The sequence below is a fragment of the Podarcis raffonei genome, chromosome 17 (assembly GCF_027172205.1).
Source record: "Podarcis raffonei isolate rPodRaf1 chromosome 17, rPodRaf1.pri, whole genome shotgun sequence".
NCBI classification, from domain to species: Eukaryota; Metazoa; Chordata; class Lepidosauria; order Squamata; family Lacertidae; genus Podarcis; species Podarcis raffonei.
Window position 1 is genome coordinate 14,901,320 of NC_070618.1, and position 23,134 is coordinate 14,924,453.

Sequence of the window (23,134 nt, forward strand, 5' to 3'; positions counted from 1 at the left end):
CATCTAGTCCAACCCCCTGCAATGCAGGGATCTTTTGCCCAAAGTGGGACTCGAACCCAGAACCCTGAGATTAAAAGTCTCATGCTCTGCCAACTGAGTGAGGTGCCACATATTATCTGTCTGTGTGATTATGGTTGGCACTTGCTTTGTCTTCCATCCTCCTCCTGGCTGCCAAAGCAAAATTACTCCCCACGAAAGAGCTGAGGGTGGAGAGGCTGCAGGCAGGCGCTGTCACTCATCTGCAGGTCTTAAAAGAAGAGGCAAGTTGTATTTCTGGTGCGATGTTTTCTCCTGAAAGTAAGAGCACATAAGTAGAGGTTATTGCTTAATGCTTTCTCGTTGCGCATGCCATCCGTCAGCAGCAAATGTGGCAGAGGCTTGGACAGAGCAAGGGTTTTAGGATGGTTCAGACAACCGTGTGGTGTTATATTTTCTCCAGTGAATTGATGTATGGTGTGTTTTCAGTCTCCAGCACAGTTGTGGAAAAAATGATAGAGTGACTTGCATGTGCTATAAATCCCTCTGTGAGCACGGAAAGCATAGTTGGATGTATATTAAAGTCGTAAATTAGGATTTTCCTGTTTTCACTCAGTGCTCCCCTCCGCACGCTGATAAATGCCTGAGAAAGAACTTGCAGAAGGCTAGAAATAAGTAACTGCCAGGCTGCTGACAAACTACCGGGCATCAGAAGAGATCCACACCACCAGATAGGAACGGATAACTGGCAATTGTGAAAGAGGCAGAGACTGCTAAGGGCAAGCCTGGATAAAAAGTCATTAGTCTCCAAATATTTTGAAATTGGATGATGCTTAACTTTCTGTATATCCCAATATCGTTGTCTAACTGAGACTGCAAATTAAATAAGAATAGGCTCAGGACCTGCAGACTGCCTATCTTGGAAAGTGACAAGTTATTCATGCTATACAGTCTTATCTCCACTTACATATCCCTCTGGATGCGTAATCTTTGGGATGCGAATGGGTTTCGCCGTGCGTGCATGTGCAGAAGCAGTCCTCCGGTTGCCAATACCTAGGGATGCAGCCGGACCTCCAGAATGGATCCCGTTTGCAACCGGAGGTACCACTGTACTCCAGTTAGGGTTAGAGTGGTGATGAATTTTCCTGTGAAGGAAAAAATAAAATGAAATGATCAGAAACTCATGCAGAAATGTGGCAAACTGGAGACTGGAAACAAGAGAAACTGTGAGAAATTGAAATTCAGATCCATCCACCCATCTGTAGTAGCATGTTCATCTGCTATTTATTTATACACATCCTGCCCATCTGGCTGGGTTTCCCCAGCCACTCTGGGCAGCTCCCAACAGAATACAGTGGTACCTCGGGTTAAGTACTTAATTCGTTCCAGAGGTCTGTTCTTAACCTGAAGCACCACTTTAGCTAATGGGGCCTCCTGCTCCTGCCGTGCCGCCAGAGCACGATCTCTGTTCTCATCCTGAAGCAAAGTTCTTAACCTGAAGCACTATTTCTGGGTTAGCAGAGTCTGTAACCTGAAGTGTATGCAACCCATGGTACCACTGTATTAAAAACACAATAAAACCTCAAACATTAAAAACAGGGCGGCCTTCAGATGTCTTCTAAAAGTCAGATAGTTGTTTATTTCCTTGACATCTGATGGGAGGGCATTCCAGAGGGCGGACGCCACTACCGAGAAGGTCCTCTGCCTGGTTCCCTGTAACCTCACTTCTTGCAGTGAGGGAACTGCCAGTAGGCCCTCGGAGCTGGACCTCAGTGTCCGGGCTGAGCAATGGGGGTGGAGACGCTCCTTCAGGTATACTGGGCTGAGGCCATTTAGGGCTTTAAAGGTCAGCACCAACACTTTGAATTGTGCTCAGAAATGTACATATCTGTATTCTGTGAGTAATATCCAACTTAAGTAAGTCATACTCAGAGTAGATCTACTTAAACTAATGGACTTAGATCACTTAACTCAGTGAGTCTACTCTGACCATGCCTAACATGGAGTACCACCTTATATCCTTCAGGGTATAGAAAATGAATCACAATCTATGCATGAACAGTTCATGAAGGCTTTTCAGCTAATGAGTTCCACATTTTTTTCCATGCAAAAGGGATGGCTTTGGACTCTTTCCCTTTAGCAGATTTTGTGGGTTTCTTTTGAATGCTTTATCTGGTTAAAAATAGATTTGAAGCTGGACGGCAAGTTGGTGGCTGATATACAATATTTCTCTCATTCTGTGAAGCGATACAAATTCCTTTTCACTATAAACAGTTGCCCTGCGCCAACACAGACCTGTGTTTGTGTTTCCTTCAGGGCTTGAATTAGCTTATATCATTTTCTAGTGTATCAAATATAAAGACTATTTTGTGACTATTTCGAATCCCATGGCTTACGTTTAAGGAGACGACTGGCAACGATGCGTAGAGAAACAGAGTTAAAAAATAATGTGCAATTTGTTCTGTCAGAGAATTATGTTGCTTGTATTATTATTTGCCCATCTTGGGATTTTGGCTTCTGGCAAGAGAAAATGAATAAGGCTGTTGTTTCAAGCATAGAACTTGGTTTTATTTCTTCATTTCCCTGATTTACCCAATGTAACATTCAATCTGTTGTTCATGACTTAAAGGGCTGAGTTTTCAGTTTGCCAAGATCCCAAGTGACTATTGCCGGGGGTCCCAGTTATATACAAAGACAAGCATGGGATTGGCTCTTGAAAGGGGAGAACCAAAGCCTGCGATCTTCATCACTCAGATTTGTTGACAATGTTTTCTCTCCTTTCCCCAATCTAATTTATTAAGGTATTTCATCATCTGTAACCCCACCTCCCCAAAAAATATGAAAAATTAAGCAGTGCCAGCCAAAAAGTAGCTACTCCTTGCCACAACTAGCTATGTAGCTAAGCCCCCTTTTGCAGTGAGATCTGGTTTTTTCTTGTGCCAACCAAAAAGACAATGTCCCTTGCCTTGGGTGTTGGAGCCTCATTTCAATAAAATAGCCCTTGCTTTAAAAATAGCATAGGAGAAAAATTCCTCCATATGTGTGCCTCCTATAGCACCATTGAAATGTCTCCGTAAATATCCCCTCAAAACTCCACAATGCATGAAAGACTGTTGAATGAAAAAGTAAACAGATATAATTTTTCCATACCATTCTTTCTCATGAATATAGTACACTGTGGTACACTAGGTCAATATTTTGTATACTGTTTTATTCACATGCTCTGTTGTATCAGATATGCAAGATAATTGACCATTTGGCTTATTTTGTTTATAGTAAAATTAGAGAGAGCGAAGTAGTACACTATCCTTATGTAAATCTTTTTAAATATAAATAAAAATAAATAATTTTATTATGTATACCATGCCCACCTGCCTGGTTTGCCCCAGTTACTCTCAGTGGCTCCCAACACATATAAAAACATAATATAATGTTAAAAACTTCCCCATAACAGGGCTGCCTTCTTCCTCTTCACAACTGCTCGTTTCTTCTGCCCCCCTTTTGAATATAAATAAATATAAACAAGTAAATAGCAGACCTATTTTACCATGACACTTGCTCTTTAAAGGAATATCCTTTAGTCGAAAACCACTGCCATGTCTATACTTTGTAGTGCCACTTTCTGATCTGCACGAGATCTGCTGGCACAGGTTGCTTGTTTAAAAAATCCAGTTTCTGAACTATCTCATCAGAAAGGACTGAGGCAGAAGGCACAACCTTGAAATGGTAATTCGTTTCTAGCATCCTCTCAAGTCTGTTTGTGAGTCTGAAACGGGTCTTTACAGAGAGAGGATATGCCACAACTGTTCCTTTGGGCTGATATCTCTCCCTTGCTCAAGCAGCTTTCAGAGCTTTAGAAGGTGCTGTTTTTCTCTGGTGATGACAGATGGCATTTGCAGGAACAGCTGAAGCTATTACAGCCTTGTGGCATCTCGCTCGGAGCAGACAGGTAGCTATTGTCTTATAGGACTGCACATGCTTCCCTTTCCAGTAAGTCCCTTGATCCTTCTACCTCTTCCCAAGGGATCTGTATGAATAGAAGGGGATCCCTGTGCAAGGAGACCACCTGGATCAGCAATGGGAGTTTCTCTGCCTGTCAAATTTGGCCCATGGGGGCTGAGGGAGATAGCAATCTGACCTGCCAGTCAATTCTAATTTTCCATGGTATATGTCTAGGTCTGTGATGATGCAACCCACCCCCCACCCCAAAAAAACCTTGCAGAATGTGGCATTGGGTGCATAACTATCTACTTGAGACTATCTTTAAAAGATTGGGTTTCTACCTCCTGGTGTTTATAGAGAGATGCCTGATGAAAACTGGAAGCTAGAAGAGTGACTGAACTCGAATTCAAGCGTTGTCACTGAAGTGCTCGTGCTCCAGTGACCTACATACCTCTTTGCCTCTCTCCATCACCCACAAAACTAGATTGAATTATGCAAAATAGAAACAAAGCGGAATAAATTATGCAACACAAAAGAAATTGGGCATATCTGCATAATTTATACAGGTCACAGAACTGAATTTTTCCTTGTGTACAACTTGGGTTGCTTCTTGTGTGAGATATATGAAGTCCTATATTGTGGCAACAGAGACGTCCCTAGACTCCTTTATGCCCAGAGGTGCTGTTTTGCACCAAAAATTAAGGGGGCCAAACATGTGTTACATCATGCGCTTGGTGTGTGTCGTTTGAGTGTGACATCATATGAGACCAAGCGAGGAGCCCAGTGTGATGCAGTTTCAATGGCTGGTGGCTCCTCCTCTCTTGCACTCAGGCTCCGCCCTTGGCCTCCTCCACCCCCTCAACATTGAGAGGGCCTGACCCCCTGCCAACTTATATTGAGGGGACTGAAGACACCTCAGCTCTGTAGAGTTGGCTCACCTGCTTGCGCCCTCGGCAAGTGAATGTATCAGTGCCTCCAAAGCTGGGAGAGACCATGTACCAGAAACTCAAAAAGCTTGCTTTTGGTTGCCTTTTGCTTTTACTGACTGCACAAATGGACTCTGACTTGCCTGGATGGAGGACACAGTGATGTTTGTGTAGAATCTCTTGCTTTTGTGTAATAATAATAATAATAATAATAATAATAATAATAATAATAATTTATTATTTATACTCTGCCCATCTGGCTGGGTTTCCCCAGCCACTCTGGGCGGCTTCCAACCAAATATTAAAAACAATACAGCATCAGACATTAAAAACTTCCCTAAACAGTTGTCTTTTAAAAGTAAAATAGTTGTTTATTGCCTTGACATCTGCTGGGAGGGCGTTTCACAGGGCAGGTGCTACTACTGAGAAGGCCCTCTGCCTGGTTCCCTGTAACTCACTTCTCACAGTGAGGGAACTGCCAGAAGCCCTCAGCGCTGGACCTCAGGCTGAACGATGGGGGTGGAGACGCTCCTTCGGGTATACAGGACCGAGGCCGTTTAGGGCTTTAAAGGTCAGCACCAACACTTGGAATTGTGCTTGGAAATGTACTGAGAGCCAATGAAGATCTTTCAGAACCGGTGTTATATGGTCTCAGCGGCCACTCCCAGTCACCAGTCTAACTGCTGCATTCTGGATTAATTGCAGTTTCCGAGTTACCTTCAAAGGTAGCCCCACGCAGAGCGCATTGCAGCAGTCCAAGCAGGAAATAACTAGAGCATGCACCACTCTGGCAAGACAGTCTGCGGGCAGGTAGGGTCTCAGCCTGTGTACCAAATGGAGCTGGTGGACAGCTGCCCTGGACACAGAACTAACCTGCGCCTCCATGGACAGCTGTGAGTCCAATGTGTGACTAATATGCAGGCTTTTCTGCAAAGTTAAGAGTCACATCCATTGCCTATCATGTGTATTACCAGCACTGACCTTGCTCGGCATTGAGATGCAGTCCTGGGAGGCTTGCCCACAAGCAAAAGTTGCCCGCGGAATGGAAAAGGGCCCATCCCTACAATGCATTTTAAGCTTTCTGGTCTTTTCCTCCCTATCTTCCAATAATTTTCCTACAAGGGAAATGGTCATTCCAATGGCGTCTAAAGAGTGTGCTAAGAGCAAACAAAAACTGCACCAGGAACCATAGCCTATTGGCACTTTAAACCACCAACATTGTTTATAGTTGTGTGATCCTTTCTCTTGTTTGCTCACCGAGGCTGTTGACCTTATCCCAACCAATATAATCTGGACAAGTTGTTTGGGTTGAAATCTGCTCCCTGTCCTGCTTTGAAAGTCTGTATAACTGAGAGAATTCAGCAGTCAGCATGTCCACTAAAATTTATAGTTTTGTGTCAAACATACGAGTCTGGCTTGTGTTAAGATCTATCCAGGGTTTTAACTGAGCCAGTTACATGGAAATTTTTGTGTGCAAGGGTGTGTTTGAGAGAGCTTGATGTGGGCAGCTAAAGGAAACTGTAATTGTCACTGAACTTAGAGCTAGACATTGCAGGAGGACAGTAATGAAAATAGCAGCCCATGAGCAACCATGCCTCCCATCACATCTAGTAAAACTAAATGTAGCACACTGTGCATTTTCACGCCTCCATATCATAAGTTGCTTCTGAGGGGAGCAAGAAAACTCCCAAGTGGGATAAAACTACATTGTGCAAACATATTTTTTTTAGGGCCAGGTTAGCCAATCTGGTGTCTTCCATCAGCCTCAGTCAATACAGCCAATGGTAAAGAAAGATGGGAGTTGTAACCCTGTTGTTGTTGTTATTTAGTCATTTAGTCGTGTCCGACTCTTCATGACCCCATGGACCAGAGCACGCCAGGCACTTCTGTCTTCCTCTGCCTCCCGCAGTTTGGTCAAACTCATGCTGGTAGCTTCGAGAACGCTATCCAACCATCTCGTCCTCTGTCGTCTCCTTCTCCTTGTGCCCTCCATCTTTCCCAACATCAGGGTCTTTTCCAGGGAGTCTTCTCTTCTCATGAGGTAGCCAAAGTATTGGAGCCTCAGCTTCAGGATCTGTCCTTCCAGTGAGCACTCATGGCTGATTTGCTTCAGAATGGATAGGTTTGATCTTCTTGCAGTCCATGGGACTCTCAAAAGTCTCCTCCAGCACCATAATTCAAAAGCATCAATTCTTCGGTGATCAACCTTCTTTTTGTAACCCTACAACATCTCAAGTAAAGCTTTTTTTCCAGCCAGAATTCAGTTCTGGCAACTCTCAGGTGGGCGCCATTGCCATTATAAGAGATCAAGGAAGGTATTCATAGTAAGTTCCAGCACCTCCCCCCCCCCCTAGAAAGATAGCACTGATCTCAAGGCCACAACTTCCCCATCCCTTGCCTATATAAATGACTCACAGACCCTCCAAATATTCCTCTTTTCCAGGGACAGTCCCATATTTACAGAAGCTGTCCCAGTTTCACAACATAAAAATACAAAATGAAAACACAAAATACATTAAAAAAAACAAACCAACAAACACATTTTAAAGGACACAGAATGTTCAATCAGCCCAAGGCTGATTGTTATAGAGAAACATATACATACAACCTGGTATCCTGCAGATCATTTGGACCACAACTCCCATCAACCCTCAGCCAGGATGACCAGTTGTTGGGAATGATGGGAACTGTAGTCAAAGACACCTGGAGGGCGCCAGGCTGGAGAAGCCTGGCCATAGTAGGTCAGCTGAGTTAAATGTTTGGGGATCATCACCCTGCCAATCATTAGATTTAATAATATTGAGCAAAAGTGTCTTTTCATGTGACACCTTATTGAAAATTCTCATTTCCTTCCTTGGCCAGCATTGGTGTTCATGAATTGATAATCTTATCTTTAAAATTGTGTATTCCTTTCCATATCAGCCAACTTCATCTTAGCATATTTATGCTGCTACATTAGTTTATATTTGCTGCAAAGTGTATGAACTTTAGAAGGGTTTACTTCGTTTCCAGAACATATCTGATTTTTTTTACTCCCTTCGCCAATGATCAGAAATTAAGAATTTCAGGGAGGATCACAGCTACTGTTTTTCATTTGGAAGTTTCTTCATCGGCACCCAAAGCTAACATCAGTGTTAATATTTGCTGCTCTTGATCAGATGAGAGAAAGGAAATTAAATGTTTAGAAGAAGGAAATTATTTGCTAGCCTCCACCTCACCTAGTGAATAGCAACGGCATGCTGTCTGCCCCCTTGGTTGTAGAAGGAATTTGAGAGGCTTGCTCAAACATGTAGACCATCGCCCAAATCCAGATATCACAATGTTGCAGTAGTAGAAATTTAAGGTGTAGCTTTCCCATACCAAACATATAATGAGGTGTGGGCAGGGGAAAGAGTGGGCAATTCATTCTAGTAAAGCCCAGAATTACACATTATACCGGCTCAAAGACTGTTGGAGGCAGAGCTTTCTTGCCAGCAAGAATTTCAAAATGTGTAGACTCGGAAGCAGGTCGTTTTATTTTGCATTTTATTTTCCATTATTTGAGCATGCAAAACAGTTCTGTTCTGCTTTGCTTTGCTTTTTAAGGACTTCAGACTTGCTATTCACCTTGCCATTTGGGTGAACGTGAATTGGTTTTCTCAGGTCTAAAGCGTTAATGTCTGCTCACATAGCACATATAATGTACATGGTGGCATGGCAAATCATAAGTCTCATTTTGGCATAAGCCACTCACTTCCAACCCTTTGGCAGATGGAAGGAAGGCGAGAACTCTTGAGTCGCCTGCAGGCACAGACATTACCATCCACAGTCCTGCCCGGTTTCCCTGAAAAGCTTTCATTCTTGTTAGGGGAATGCCAAGAGCTGTAATTCCCATTTATAGCAGGTCATCCGTGATTGCTTGCCAGACTCCTTTTCAGGAGTTTATAATTGGCTTGAAAGCTTTCCTAGAGCACACATGGCATCGCTGGGATCTCCTCCAAGACTCCGTTTCAACTCCACTTAAGAGCTGAAACAACATTTCAGTTCAGTTTGAAATTCAACGGCCTACAGTACAAGAAGCAGCAACCTAGATTAGCAGATGAAGTAACTGCTGCTTTGCAGTGTAATCCTATACTGGTTTACTCAGAAGTAAGCCCCACTGAGTTTGATGACTTGCAGCCATGTCTTGCTCCAGAGACATACCGTTGCCCTATCACCACCACCTTCTCAGACAGAGATGGCCAAACACCATGGACACTGCACTGTTTGCTATGGGGTAGTGCTAATAGACACTGCTCTCAATGTCTGTTCTAGATTTGGAGCTGCAAACCTGAAAAACACATGAGATTATTCAGTGAATAGCCAGATAGTGAATATGCTTTGTATTAGGGCATATGTTTGCATTGAGGGAATGTCACCAGACTCTCCAAGTATCCCCATTTTCCAGGGACAGTACTGGATTTACAGAAGCCAACCCAGTTTCTGATTTGATCCATGAATTTCCCGCTTTTCCTTAGGACGTCCCTATTTTCATCAAAGATAAGTTGAAGGGTATGGTAGGACGTCCCAATTTTTACTGGAGAAATGTTGGAGAGTATGGAGTTATGCAAACACCCGCCCCCCAAGCCAAGGAGATAAGTATTGGAGCCTCAGCTTCAGGATCTGTCCTTCCAGTGAGCACTCAGGGCTGATTTCCTTCAGAATGGATAGGTTTGATTTTCTAGCAGTCCATGAGACTCTCAAAAGTCTCCTCCAGCACCATAATTCAAAAGCATCAATTCTTTAGCGATCAGCCTTCTTTATGGTCCAGCTCTCACTTCCATACATCGCTACTGGGAAAACCATAGCTTTAACTATATGGGCTTCTTATTATTATTATTAATTATTATTATTATTATTATTTTAATAGGACATCCCTATTTTCATTGGAGAAATGTTGGCTGGTATGTTGAAGATGATTAGTAACTTTTCCATCCTAGCCTATAACTTTTGAAGCAATTATTATATGGCATTTAGCTAGTTTGTTGTGAGCCTTCATGTTCCTTTCAGTGCCTACCAGGAACATGGTACTGAACATGGAGACTTGCAGCATGGAGGTCAGATTCTGGGTACTATGTGTGCTGGGTACTTCATGGTTATAACTTGCCATACAAAAAACATCACCAGCGGTTTTGGCTCCTAGTCAAATTCACTGAAAAAACAGTAAATCACTGGTGTGGAGAATTCTGATCTATAATCCTTGTTTCAGAATAATCAATGCTTTTGGAATCCTAGGCTCAAGTTTCTTTTTCTGTAGAGCTCTGAATAAATGTTTCCTGTAGTTTTTTTTAAAGAAATAATGGAACACATATACGTATATAATTCTTGGTTGAAAAGAATAACAAACATATCTTTTTAAAAAATAAAGCCTAATTTTATGAGACTAGTATACTGTCTGGAATATGTGATAACATATGGAAAGTATTTGAAATCATAAAACAGGCTTGCCTTAATAATCTTTTTCATGTATACACATTTTTATATATTGCTGCATATAACATATGGCTTCTTAAAAAGTATACAGAGATATTCATTAGGCACATCTCTGGGGTGCTGTATTTCAAAGAGAACTCGGTGCTTATGAAAGCTGCCATACTGACAAGGGTGAAGGTTAACAGTCGTGCGCTATCAACAGTTGTAAGAAAGTCCATGCCAGAGCCACAGATATCCAAACGACAAGTCAAGCCCATGTATACATTACAGAGTGAAAATGGTTTTACTCTTGAGAGTGTCTGGAGGTGATTGGAGGATGGATGGCAGCTAACAGACTGTCCTAACAAGACAGAAGTCTTGTTTCTGGGGGACAGAGGGTGGGCAAGTGTGGGGAATTCCCTAGTCCTGAATGGAGTCACTGTGACTCTAAAGGCCCAGGTGCATAACCTGGGAGTCATTTTGGAGGTAAATTCTGGTTAGATTAATACTGTGTCTAGGGTGGTTCCGTCTGGTATGCAGGCAGAGACCCTACCTGCCTGTGCACTGCCTTGCCAGAGTGGTACATGCCCTGGTTATCTCCTGCTGCGACTACTGCAATGCGCTCTACATGGGGCTAGCTTTGAAGGTGACTCAGAAACTACAACTAATCCAGAATGCAGCAGCTAGACAGGTGACTGTGAGTGGCCAGTCCCACCAGTTCTGAATGACCTACATTGGCTCCCAGCATGTTTCTAGGAACAATTCAAAGTGTTGGTGCTGACCTTTAAAGCCCTAAACAGCCTCAGCCCAGTATACCTGAAGGAACATCTCCACCCCCAACATTGAGGCTGGACAGTGAGGTCCAGCTCCAAGGACCTCTCCCATCAAATGTCAAGGAATAACTATATAACCTTTAGAAGACATCTGAAGGCAGCCCCAAATAGGAAAGCCTTTTAATGTGTAATGATTTTTACCATAGGTGTCATGGGCTTTGAATACACTCAAATTCAGGACGCAAGGGAGAAACATGCTAAGAGGAAGGCACGCTTGGGAAATCCACACCGTGATCAACTCCCACCCGGAAACCAATGTCCCCACCATAGCTGTCAATGTTTCCCTTTTTAAAGGGAAATTCCCTTATTCCGCATAGGATTCCTCGCAAGAAAAGGGAAAAGTTGACAGCTATGGTCCCCACTGTGGAAGGACTTGTGGATCCAGAATTGGCCTCCACAGTCACTTATGGACTCATAGTTAAAACCGTGTTTATGGAAGACAATCTTACTCGGTTACGAGTGATCGCCAAAGAAGAAGAATGTTTTATTATGTTTTTATATATGTTGGAAGCTGCCCAGAGTGGCTGGGACAATCCAGTCAGATGGGCAGAGTAGAAATAATATATTTATTTATTTATTATTATTCTGATTATTGTGATCTCTCCCAAAGAGCTCTTGGTTGGGGCTAAAGATCACTGAAGTTTTATTGCTCACACATAGACCCAAGATGTAGGTTTCATATGGGCAGAGACAATGGAAGTTGGAGTCTTCCAACATGCAGAGGCCCCCACAAGTTCCTCACCTCTTAACAAGGTAGCTTGCTTACTTCATTTCTTCAATTTAAGACTTGTTCAGTAGATGACCACAGCATTAGGTGGTAACATGCTTGAGTAAGTCATTACAGATCAAGCACCACAGATAGAAAATTTCTACCATTTGTCATTGCTTAAAACACAATGTTTTTCAGTCAGACCAATGGACAAATTCAGGTATGACTCATGAGGGGATGAGTCATCAACCAGTGCTATTCCACGCATGAACCAGCTCCTTAATTTCCCAGACTACTGGGGACAATCAATATTGGCTTTTAAAGGGCAAATATTTCAAAGCCCAATGTGCCTGCCATTTTAATCATCTCATTTATAGGATTGCAAAAAGTTCTCCTTGGCATTTACCGGATACGATAACAAGATGTAGACTAAAGCAAAGATGTTTTATCACTGCTGAATGAGTTAGAATGAAGACAGAAATAAATTTGTACCAGATCACATTTGAATAATTAAAGCAACAAAGCAAAGCTACTTCTTATTTAATTTTTAGGGCAATGATTTACTGAAGAAAGCTCAATGTGGTGTGTACCTTATTTGCAGCCTTGAAAATATTGAGCTTTTCTTGTCAGCTTTCAGCTGACATATGTTGTTGTTTTTTACCTAATTATAGCTGCTGGGTACCCCTCCCCCCGTTGCCAGGCTGGATGCTCCCCTACAATTTTAGCTTTATGTAAGCATAGGTTTTGGGATGCGGGTGGCGCTGTGGGTTAAACCACAGAGCCTAGGACTTGCTGATCAGAAGGTCAGCGGTTCGAATCCAAGCGACGGGGTGAGCTCCCGTTGTTCGGTCCCAGCTCCTGCCAACCTAGCAGTTCGAAAGCACATCAAAGTGCAAGTAGATAAATAGGAATCGCTCCGGCGGGAAGGTAAACGGCGTTTCCGTGCACTGCTCTGGTTCGCCAGAAGGGGCTTAGTCATGCTGGCCACATGACCCGGAAGCTGTCTGCGGACAAACGCCGGCTCCCTTGGCCCATAGAGCGAGATGAGCACCGCAACCCCAGAGTCGGTCATGACTGGACCTAATGGTCAGGGGTACCTTTACCTTTTACCTTTAAGCATAGGTTTAAACTTAAGAGACCTCCAGATTACAGGACAGAGAACTACTGTAGCATTAGAGCTTTTCAGAGTAGAAAAGGGGGATCCAGCAAGTGCTTTATTGAAATGTTGCCTTCATATCCTCCAACATTTCTCTGATGAATATAGGGATGTCCTATTCCATAATATAATAACTATTATTTATACCTCGCCCATCTGACTGGATTGCCCAGCCACTCCAGGCAGCTTCCAACATATTTTAAAACATAGTAAAACTTTAAACATTTAAAAAACCTTTCCTATCCAGGCTGCCTTCAGATGACTTCTAAAGGTTGTATAGTTACTTATCTCCTTGGCTCGGGGGTCGCATAACTCCATGCCCTCCAACATTTCTCAAATGAAAATAGGGATGTCCTAGAATAGAGTTTTCCAAACTTGGGTCTCCAGCTGTTTTTGGACTACAACTCCCATCATCCCTAGCTAGCAGAACCAGTGGCCAGGGATGATAGGAATTGTAGTCCAAAAATAGCTGGAGACCCAAGTTTGGGAAACCCTGTTCTAGGGAAAAGCTTAACATTCCAATCAAAAACGGGGAAGGCTTCTGTAAATCCAGGACTGTCCCTGGAAAATAGGAACACTTGGAGGGTCTAAGATGATCAAAAGGAAAATCTCTTTTTTTTTGTTGCCAATCCAATGTTTCTCCGAAGAAAATAGGGACCTCCTAGCCTTTGCCATCATTTCACTATAAGGTTTTTTGGGAAGGCCATCATTTCGGGATAATAAAACTGAGCTATTTTATAGGTATGTTGTAAGTGTGTGTGTGTGTGTGTGTGTGTGTGTGTGTGTGTGTGTTTTAAAAAATAAACATTTACTTTGTATCTCCATGACAACATGAGTACTATAAAAACAGGTAAAGGTAAAGGGACCCCTGACCATTAGGTCCAGTCGTGACCGACTCTGGGGTTCATCTCGCTCTATAGGTTGAGGGAGCTGGCGTTTGTCCGCAGACAGCTTCCGGGTCATGTGGCCAGCATGACTAAGCCGCTTCTGGCGAACCAGAGCAGCACACGGAAACGCCGTTTACCTTCCCGCCGGAGCGATTCCTATTTATCTACTTGCACTTTGATGTGCTTTCAAACTGCTAGGTTGGCAGGAGCAGGGACCGAGCAACGGGAGCTCACCCCATGGCGGGGATTCGAACCTCCGACCTTCTGGTCAGCAAGTCCTAGGCTCTGTGGTTTAACCCACAGCGCCACCCGCGTCCCATATATAAAAATAGAGCAGCATATTTTTAATGCATTTAAATAATTTGCATACCACTTAACTACAATAATCTCTAAGTGTTTTACAAGGATACAATGCAATTATTTTATTTTATTTTATTTAAAAACTTGTTTAAAGCTATGCAATCATACTTTACTTAAAATGCCTATGAAGGTGCAAGTTGGGCACCTCAGCAGTTGCAGAGATGCAGAGAACACAGATTTTCAATATGTTGAGGTACGCAAGTCATACAAGCTACTGAAAATATTGTGAGATCACTCCCCATCGGAGGTCAGTTGCAGTAGCCATCCATGTGGTGGTTTTAAGCAGATGTACTCATACTCATAGCAGATCCTGTATGAAGTGGTCTTAAGATTAAAATGTTGACATAAGTACTTTACTGAACTATCTCAGAAGCAGAAGATGAACTAACCCAGATGTTAAAAGTGTTTCTCAAGGTCCAAGTTGAACAATATTCTATCCTCATCTCTCAATTTAGGTTTGATTCTTTGCTGAAAACATCCTTACAGTGCTCACAGAAACAACTCACAATTCCTTTTTCTTGGACCTTGGGGACGCTTGGAGAATGCGTGGTATTTGGAGACCTGTAATTCTGAAGCATAACTTGAAGACCAGGTCATGCCAGCTATTGTAACTGGAACCAAAGGCAAGAATCACCTTCATCCTCAACTTGAGCAAGAAAGTAAATTGTCTTAGACATCAGAACACATAGCCCTTCTCATACCTCATGTTCTCTTCTTCCCAAGCCGTGGTTGAAAGGTATCACCAGACGGGAGTTGATTCCCGTCTGGGCAAGTTCCAAGGACATTATGTTTCCATAGCTGGATGGCGGCCCACAAAGCAAACACCAAGAAAGTGTGCTTATCCTCCTCATTTAGTACCTGCTGCCAGATCTACTGCTCCTTAATCGTACAAAATTTTGCTTCACTTTGAAGCCCTTGGCTGCATTGGATCAAGCTGTCTCCATATTTCCTTTCATAATTAAGTCTCCTTCAATGCCAGCTCTGTACTGTACTGGCTGCAAATGGTCTAATTTGTAAGGAATGGACGTATCTGATTTCATTGCTTACACGTAGATTTTCACTCTCCATATCAAAGAACAGAGCCTAGCATCAGGAAGCAAAGTTTGAGTCAGTCTAAGCTTAGTTGAGCTGGTGCCAGTTGCCACACTAAGCAAACTATGATCTGATTTTTTTAATAAGTTTTGTGTGTTGTGCAATGCTGAGCACTTGGAAAACTGGAAGGTAAGGGTCCAGTTCTTGTTTCCATTGTAAGTGCTTGCTCCAAATACTTAAAGCATAGAAAGCTGCGAAGACTTGAGCTTCTAGGTGGATTATATATGAAACTGAAGTATGTTCCAATCAGTGCTCAGTTCTGCCACCCCGAAATAGTTTGCTTTTCCATATGGAAGTCATTAATCGTTGAGTGTCGTGTATTTGATTTGCTTTAGCAATGCTAAGACATCGATGCCAGACTGTATTTCTAAATACATAATTTAGCTTCTGGGCCCAATTCAAAGTGCTGATTTTGACCTATATAGCCTTAAACGGCTCAAGACTGCAATACCTCAAGCACCGCCTCTTTCCATGTGAACTTACCCGGACCCTAAGATGATCTTCTCAGGCCCTTCTTCATGTGCCTCTTCCTTGAGAGGTTTGGAGGGTGGCAACACGAGATGGGCCTTCTCTGCAGTGGCTCCCCATCTGTGGAATGCTCTCCCCAGGGAAGTTTGCCTGGTGCCTTCATTATACACCTTTAGGCGCTAGGCAAAAATGTTCCTTTTTAACCAGGTATTTGGTTGACCTGATTTACATCCTATGCCCTGTCTGGATTTTTTTGGGCGGGTTGGATTGTTGTTTTTATTTTTATTAGGTATTTTATGCTTTTATATCTTGATTTTATTCTGTGAACCACCCTGAGACCCCCGGGTATAGGGCAGTATAATAATAATAATAGGAGGAACCTGTGGTCCTCCAGATATTGCTGGACTACAAATTCCATCATTCCTGACCACTTGTCCTCCAGACTGGGGCTGATGAGAGTTGGATTCCAGTAACTGCTAGAGGAGGGACAAATTCCCCATCACTGTAGTTCATGGTCCTCTGTCCTCATTATCTTTTGGTCCTCATGTTGGAAAGGCAACATGAGCAAGGCACATGTTTTCAGACTACTGCCATCACTGGGTGGAAAGGGCACCATGTATGTGCTAAGTCACCAACAAGGAGTTGGGGCTCGCTCTGCACATTTCCACCTGCCCCTATGCTGGATGCCTTCAGCGAGGTAGATGGCAGAATGAATACAAGTGTAAATATGGATAAGAAAGCCAACACAAATATCTTCACAACTGGACTTGCATACATACATACATACATATATATATATATATATATATATATATATATATATATAGTGAACTCGTTATAATTAGCAGATATTGATGGTAATTAGAGCCTTAACTAATTCAAATCCTCCTAATTGCAATTCACATTAGAGATAGTTACTAATATATGCAATTATTGGCAGCATTGTTGATTTCTTTGTCATGTAGTGAATCCCTTTCTCAGATAAGGTGCCAGTTTCCAAAACCAAATAGCTAATCTATTCTCTTCTGACTTTCCTCTTGTCAGCACCTGTAGAAGCCAATCCCTTTGTTCTCTTCTCCTCTGTTCTTGGAGTGTGGCCGGCTGCCAGATCAACAGAAATGGGTGCCATGGCAAAAATTGAATTGGAATAAAGCCCCTCACATCGATCTTGGACAGGGGTCAGGGACGGATGAAAATCTGGATCAGCAAAAGTTGCCCTTGATCTACAGTGAAAGTGGAAATAGATGGGTGCTGCCAGTTTTAACAAACCAGTTGTAGCATTCTGCAGCTACCAGCTTAATAACCAAACAAAAGCCCACATCCAGTGCCAACCAATTCATCTGTTACCATGGCAGCACATATGCCATTCTGCTGTGGCATCTTCATATACTGCCCCAGGGATGATGGAATCACATGCGCAGAGCCTATGTCATATTTCCTTCAATTTGGATTTGATGAATTTAAGAACCCAAGGATTCATGTATTCCATCATCTTTTTTCCAGGAGTGATTTTACTTGTGGGTGGAATCCTACCAGGATCTCCATCATTTGTACTTCCAGAGGAATGGCAGTCCACTGTGTGTGTGTGTGTGTGTGTGTGTGTGTGTGTGTGTGTGTGTAACAGAGAAGGCTCTCTTGCCTCACCATAGTACGGTCGAAGCCCACCAATGAAGTAACAAGAAGAGCCCATCCCAGCTTCTGGGACCAGTAAGGGTTTGATGGTATGGGAGAAGGCACTTCATAAGGTTCCCATGCACTTATCCTAGTTTTATACTGATCTTTACACAGTAGCAGTGAAAGATTTACTTGTCAATTAAGTCCTCAATCCATTTGCTTTCAGCAAATATTGATGTAGAAATGTGGAATCATTAAGACGAGATACATTTATATGTTCGGCCATCTAAAATCTGTTTCCTGACATTTCTCATCATCACAAGTACCTTTTATGGCAAAATAAAAAAAGCAATGTGGCATAAATATACCGTTCTGTCTCAGAAGATTGGCAATAAATGCAAGTTTCTAACTTGGGGGTATATGCTATGCTCATGACAATGAGGCAGAACAAGCTGGAGAAATCCATCTCATAGGGCTGATCTGCTAATCAGAAGCAGAATCTGGTTTAGGGCTGTGCGAGCAGTGTGCACACACTGGGCGCTGAGCTGAGGGGGGTGCCATTTCAAAGCCTGTGACACTGGGCTTTGAGAAGGAGGCATGAGTCTCTGACAGGGTCCTAAAGTCCTCCCACCTCCTTCCCAAAGCCTAGTTAGTACTTTCCCAGCTTTGGGAAGGAGGTAGGAGGGGTCTAGGACCCTGTCAGAGCCTCACACCTCCTTCCCAAAGCCAGGCGCCTCCTTACTCATCTTTGGGAAGACAGCACAAGTACCTGGGGTGAGGGCACCAAATTTTGGCCACACTCAGGGCACCATAGTGCCCAAGCCTGCCACTAGGGCTGAGCGATATATTGATAATATCATCCAAAACTGGTATGATATCCATATTGTGATATCAGTCTCAGAGTTTTTGACCTGGCAATATATCACAAATCATGAGGTGTGTGTGTATGTGTGCTATGCAAAAATCACAATGTGGGAAAAACAATGAGGCCAGCCAATGCTTCTCTCGATTCTTGCAGCCCCTGTTAACTCTGCCAGCTCAGCTTTTCCCTGCCTCCTGCAGGGGCAGCGAACCACAAGAGCAGGAGCCAGCAAAAATCACAACACAGAGAAAACCATGAAGCCAGCCTATGCGTCTGCATAGCTCCATCCTTCTTCCCCCCCCTCCTCCTCCTCCTCCTCCTCTTCTTCTTCTTCTTCAACCCTACCCACCTGGCTGATGATATATCAGTATATTGTGATGTTTAGCCGGTGATGTATCATGATGTTGAAAACCAGATATCACCCGCCACAATCAGAGGTGTTGAATGAGCTGAAATCTCTTGTGTTTCATCCATTAAGGAGATTCATTCAGTGGCCTTTTGTGCTACCCATCTCTATAAGTGGTACTATAGCTTTGGATCATGGTCCCTAGAGAAGCCCAACTTACCTAGCTGAAGATGAGAACTGATCTAAGAACTGAGTTTCCTGCAGAGAATTCTCTTACTCGGCTAATTCATCAGGCAGTGGCTTTAACTTTACAGGAGAGCTGAAACCTGCTTTTCCTTGCCATCTTGCAATCAGGAGCACACTACCTGCCCCTGACCAATTCTCAAATAAGATGTCAGGTGTGGGGGCAAGTGGGCACAGTTTGGAGAAAATGACCCCATGGTCCAAATTTGGTCCATGGTCTGCAGGATCCCCATCACTGTACTACACTTTCAGAGATTCTTAGGCTGAATCCACATTGATCTTCTAACGTTATTAAATATGACGTCCTATAACATTTAATGGCAGTTTCCCTTTGCTGGTGGCTCGCTGCTCAGCATCGCCCTCTGGTGTCACATTTTAATAACACATTTTTAACGTTATAAACCACAAGTGTAGATCCGCCCTTAGTGTCTTAACACATTGCTCATTTTAAATAAGGTTTGCTTTTGTGTTGATCAGATTTTATTGTGTGTTTTATCTTCTGTACATTGCCTTGAGTACTTTGAGAAGCAAAGGGCAATTATTAAGTTTTTTAACTGAGGGTTTTTTTAAAAAAAACTGACTTAATATGTAGCTCTCGTGATCAATTTGGTAGATCAATTTCCCAAGAGACTGCTAATCTGATGGAGGAGATGGTCAGCTGTAGGGGCATTTTGTGAACTGGACTTATGAAATAGAAATTGGAATGTAAGATGGGAGGGAGAGGGAGAATGAGCATGGGCAGCTAAGATCTGATGACTCAGTACAACATGAGCTATGCTATTCGGCAATGCATATCTCTGGGCCCCACAATCTGTTAATCTTTTGCCTTCTGGTACTTTTGTAATTATACACTAAACCTATATTGAAAGGGAGTGTCTGGGGACTAATTTATTAATGTTGCAGCATGTGGAGATGTAGAGCTGCAAGGCAGAACAGTTTTGCAGAACATAATTATTAATTTATATCCCAGAATATAAAAGAAACATTGCACATTAACAGCGCCACAATTGGGAAAGGGAGATGGATGAGGCAATAGATGGAAGGTGCTTGGAATGCACACACAGAGGTTCCCCTTGGACATTGAAATGAAAGTGTGTAAGTCTGAGCCTGTCACAACCCAACCTTTGTGCATATGAGCTGAGAGCAGTGCCTTGAACATGCCCTATGGCTTTCCCTTGCAAGGGAAGATTCGTATTAGTGGGCATATTTTCATTTAGGAATACTCCTTGACTGTTACTGGCCTCCTCACTAAGGACCACCTGATATGCACCCCAAAGAGCCCTAAGGGATGCCTGAAAGCCCATGCTCTAGGCACCCTGTGCCCCCCAGGTGGCTGAAAAGTAGGAGATACCTGGAGAAAAGGGGAGGCAGAAAGAGATAGGGGGGGCTACACACTTTTGGCTCTGACCAGTTTCGATTACTGCCCCAAACAGATTACCTCACAGAAACACAACTCTCAGGGGTGGGGTAGGAGGAAGATTACCCATCCCTGCTCTAGATACCATACTTTTGAGATTATGCTTCTCCTTCCACATGCCAACTTTAAAAAAAGAAAAGAGTTGTGTATGTTCATTTATGAAAAAGTAATTGAATTCCTCTGTGGAGGTTTCCCCCCCTTAGGACAGATGTTGACACTTAACCATGTAAACGAAGACTAAGCAACAATCAGCTTGGAGTCATGCAGAGGGCCCACTGTTACCTCCAGATGCAAACTTCGGATGCCAGATGAATCCCAGATGCGCATTCCCACCGCCGGGGTGTACACAAAGAAGACTGTGTTTATTGTCACTGCAGGGCTATCTCAGCAGCAAGCCTCCAATTAGGCCAGGAGGCTCAGTTTCAAGCCGTTTACCCCACAAGGCTTTGACTTATCTGGAAGGTGCTTACGTTGACGGACAAATGAAGGCTATATCTCCCATGGAGGGCAAGAGTTGCCGTCAGTAATGCAGGCCTTGAGTTATTGCCTTGCTTCCCTCTCATCAGTTTCCCTCTTGAAGTTACTCTACGCCTTCACTCGAGTGAATCATGTGAATTTTCAGTGTAATCGTAGACTTGGGATCGTGGCATTCAGTAGGCCTTCCTCCCACTTGGCCATTAGATCTCCTTTCTTCAAAGGGTGGAATGTTGCAGTTACTTTCCAGGAACACATATCCAAAGGGAAGTGGTGGTGCAAGACAGAAGTAACTTTTGCCCACATCGCATACCCTCCAATGCCCTGATTTTCCAGAGATGGTCCTGGAATTACGAAAGCCATCCGAGCTTCGGATTTGACCCTGGAATGTCCCTAGTTCCCCTGCCAGTGCCACCACTGCTGAACTCAGGGAGAAGGGTGAGACAGTGCTTCTCCTGAGTGATGGCGGCTGTGGCAGTTGTGAGGGAGCATCCTGCTGGCTCTCCATGGCTGCCGCTGCTGGCCTTCTCCGTTGGGCAGCTTGTAGAGGCTACTGGAGAGCGGTTGAGGAGGAGGAGAGGCTGCAGCCACTGAGGCCCAGCCCCAGATGATGCCCTGGCTCTGAGGGGAAGGCAGAGGGCAGGGCTGCCCTGGGTGGGAAGAAAGAAGGAGTGGAGTGAAGTGCAAGGAGTGGTACCTGCCCTTCTTCTGATAGGAAATGTTGAGGGGGCTGAGGAGGGTCAGTTGAGGGGTTGAGGAGGGTCAGTTGAGGGGAGTGAGAAATGTCCCTATTTTCAAGTGAGGAATGTCGGAGGGTATGGATATCCGGGTCAAGAATCCATTTTGGCCAAGTTGGAAAGTAGAAGTGGATGATGACTTGCAGAGAGGCCATCTTTCCCAATGCAGCACCATTTTACAGCTTCCACTATTAAATCGAAATATCTTCCAACACTTTTGAATCAAACTTTCTACCTGAGCTGTTTGGGGATTTTTTTTATATCATTTCCACAGCGAGATGTATTAATGCATACAGACCTGACCCAGTTCTGTTCCGACACCTCTTCTTCAAAGGCAGCTGCCACATCCCAGTTCTGTGCCAGTTACAAATGCTCAACACTTCACAGTGGGCTGCCAGCGTCACGACAGCATCGGCAGACATGAAAAAAGTCCAAAAGATGCAAAGAAAGAAAGTTAGAACTAAAGAGAGTGATATCTGAAAGCCCGAGTTCAGTCTACAGAGTGGCATGCATCTATAGGGACTCCTTGAATTTTTAAGAAGTTTGGATTATTCTCCGCTAAAAATAATAAGATTGGAACCCTGTGTGCCAATTTCTATATGTAAATCCTGGTGTGCAGAAGTTTTCTATCTTGCTTGCTAAATTTTAAAGTGAATTCAGTGCAAACACATCTACTTACCTACATGGTTGCACTTGCACTTTGTGCTTTATTTAGAAGGTTAATTCAGTGGTTGGATTTCAGGATCATGGCCAAAATACGCCGTTCCAGATGAGAATTCTCAACTAATCAGGAAACGGAGCCTGTCCAACATCTGGCTTGTGTTAGTGAGTAGCCGTGTGTCTGATGACGGGGGAGCTCTCAGTGTGGGGGAAGCGGTAGGCCCTTAAAGCACAGCCACTCAATTTTGTGTGGGATTACAGGGCTGGCTAAGGTCGCCATTAATGTCAGAGTGGATCCTGACAGGGGGGAAATCTTGAAATGATGATTTCCTGCTTGAAATTCCTTAGAGACAAGATGTGGCGGTTAGCGCAAAGGAATGGCTTGGTGCCTCTGCAGTTGGGTTACTCGGGGTATTCTAGCTTCTACAGCAGGGGAGGGTTAACCTGTGACCTTCTAGATTTCATAGAATCATAGACCTGGAAGGGAACACAAGCGTCATCTAGTCAAACCGCATGCAATGCAGGAATCTTTTTGCCCAATGTGGGCCTCGAATCCACAACCCCGAGATTAAGAATCTCTTGCTGTTGTGCTCCATTTCCCATCAACCCTGTCCATCATGGCCAATGGTCAGGGATGATGGGAGTTTCAGTCCAATTATGAGCTCTATGTGGCGTTTCCTTTGCGCTTGAGCCAGAAGCTGCAGTTAAGGTAGAATGCTGCAGCACAATTGCTGACAGGAATGAGACCCTGCCAGCAAGGAGACCTGTGCTCCGAGACCTGCACTGGTTGCTGATTTGCTACCTAGCAAAGTTCAAAGTTCAAGGTGTTACTATTAGCAGATAAACCTCCTAACTCTCCTAACTGTCTCCCTGAAATAAATACTGGTGGTCCAGCATTTGAATTCACCTTACTGCCATCCAGGATTGCTGAGTGGTGGCTTTCTCTGATGTTAGAAGGTGCTGGATGGAAATCTACTACCAATGAGATATTCAATAAATATG

General features: G+C 43.6%; 1 long non-coding RNA gene across 1 annotated transcript; it reads right to left on the bottom strand.

Annotated features, from left to right (window-relative positions):
- Positions 1-941: 941 nt before the first annotated feature.
- On the bottom strand, positions 942-22,305 carry LOC128405293 (uncharacterized). The gene is made up of 3 exons (XR_008328261.1): positions 22,152-22,305; positions 21,771-21,863; positions 942-1,121 (listed from the first exon to the last, which is right to left on the bottom strand). It is a non-coding gene; the product is annotated as an uncharacterized LOC128405293 (long non-coding RNA).
- Between the last annotated feature and the right edge of the window lie 829 nt (positions 22,306-23,134).